Source organism: Octopus bimaculoides, chromosome 4, assembly GCF_001194135.2.
Source record: "Octopus bimaculoides isolate UCB-OBI-ISO-001 chromosome 4, ASM119413v2, whole genome shotgun sequence".
Lineage (NCBI taxonomy): Eukaryota > Metazoa > Mollusca > Cephalopoda > Octopoda > Octopodidae > Octopus > Octopus bimaculoides.
In genome coordinates this window covers 68,696,728-68,698,223 of record NC_068984.1, presented here as the reverse complement: position 1 = coordinate 68,698,223, position 1,496 = coordinate 68,696,728, and positions in this window count along the sequence as shown.

The following is a 1,496-nucleotide window of genomic DNA, read 5'->3' as shown; positions in this document are numbered from 1 at the left end:
TATATATATATATATATATATATATATATATATATATATATATACATAGAGTGAGATAGAAGACAGAGAGAAAAGTGTGTATTTATATGTGTGTATATGTATATATATTTGTTTATTTGTCTATTTATGCATGCACACACACACACAGCACACCCATATGTACATACATACATATGTATTATGTGTATGTATACTTACGAACTGTTTTTGCTATTTGCCTGTTAATTAAACATTATGTAGTTAGTTTTATTATTCCTTCTGTTTTCAAAGAGCCATTTCTATTCACAAGACATTTGAAATTCAAATATATATTCTTCTTTGTGTATCAATATGTCTAGGTTAGTCTATTCATGATTCACTATTTAAATAGAATACAAGATTATTTTTTCCTCTTTATTTGCATTTTTTTAAAAATATCTTTCTTAAATTTCTAACCTATTAATTTGGGTAGAGAAGAATAAAAAATTAGATTAAAATGAAAGGAATTAAAATATCAAACATATGTTATTTCAATCTTCCTCCTCAATTTAAGTGTTTTGTTGTTTTTATTATTTATTTAATAGTTGGATATTATCTTTTGTCTTAGGTCTCTTCTAGCTTGTTTTATCTTTGCTTCCTCTTCAAATATTTATATTTGATATGTCTGTTTATGTTTATTCTCAGTCACAAATGTACCAGTTTTTATTTTATTTCAATTTCATTTCAGTTATATTCCCAATACTTCTATGATGTTATGTCCTGTAACTATTGTGCACTGTTCTCAGTCTATTGAGGAACATTTTTTTTTCTTCCTTAGTTTTCAGATTGATTTTAATATATCAGACAGTTTTATTTTGAACAAACAATTTTCATATGATAGACAGACATTTCTTACATGGACACAAGAGCAGCTATTATTTTTTTTTACATATAATACATTAAATTGTCTTCATAATATATTGCATCTATTTATTTTATTAATGTTTGAAGAATAAAAATTAGAAACTGAATATGACAATGACTATAAAATCAAAATCTAGAGCAAAGAGAGACAAATATTGTACTATTTTTGTTATCTGATGTTCAAATTTCTAAAACCGCCACTCCTCTTATATGCCTTACTGTTTCTCTATACCATTAATATTCAGTAACAAGTACAATTGCAAGTATAGTTGTGTGCTTATAAAGTGTGCTTTACAATCATTTGGTTCCAGATTCCATCTCACAGCACAGTATATAGGGTGCCTTCTAATATAAAGATTATCTCAGGCACATGAATATATAGCAAAAATATCTATCTATAATGATGGGATTTATAAACACACAGCCAGAATTGGGCATGATGTGTTGCTGTAAATTGGTTTAATTATTTTTGTTTTATAAAATCTGAACAGTAATTTTGCCAATCATCCCTTCATTATTTCCCTGTTTATTGTATTATTTTCGGTTCAGAATGCTGTCTGTACCAACATTCCTCTCTCTCTCTCTCTCTCTCTCTCTCTCTCTCTCTCTCTCTC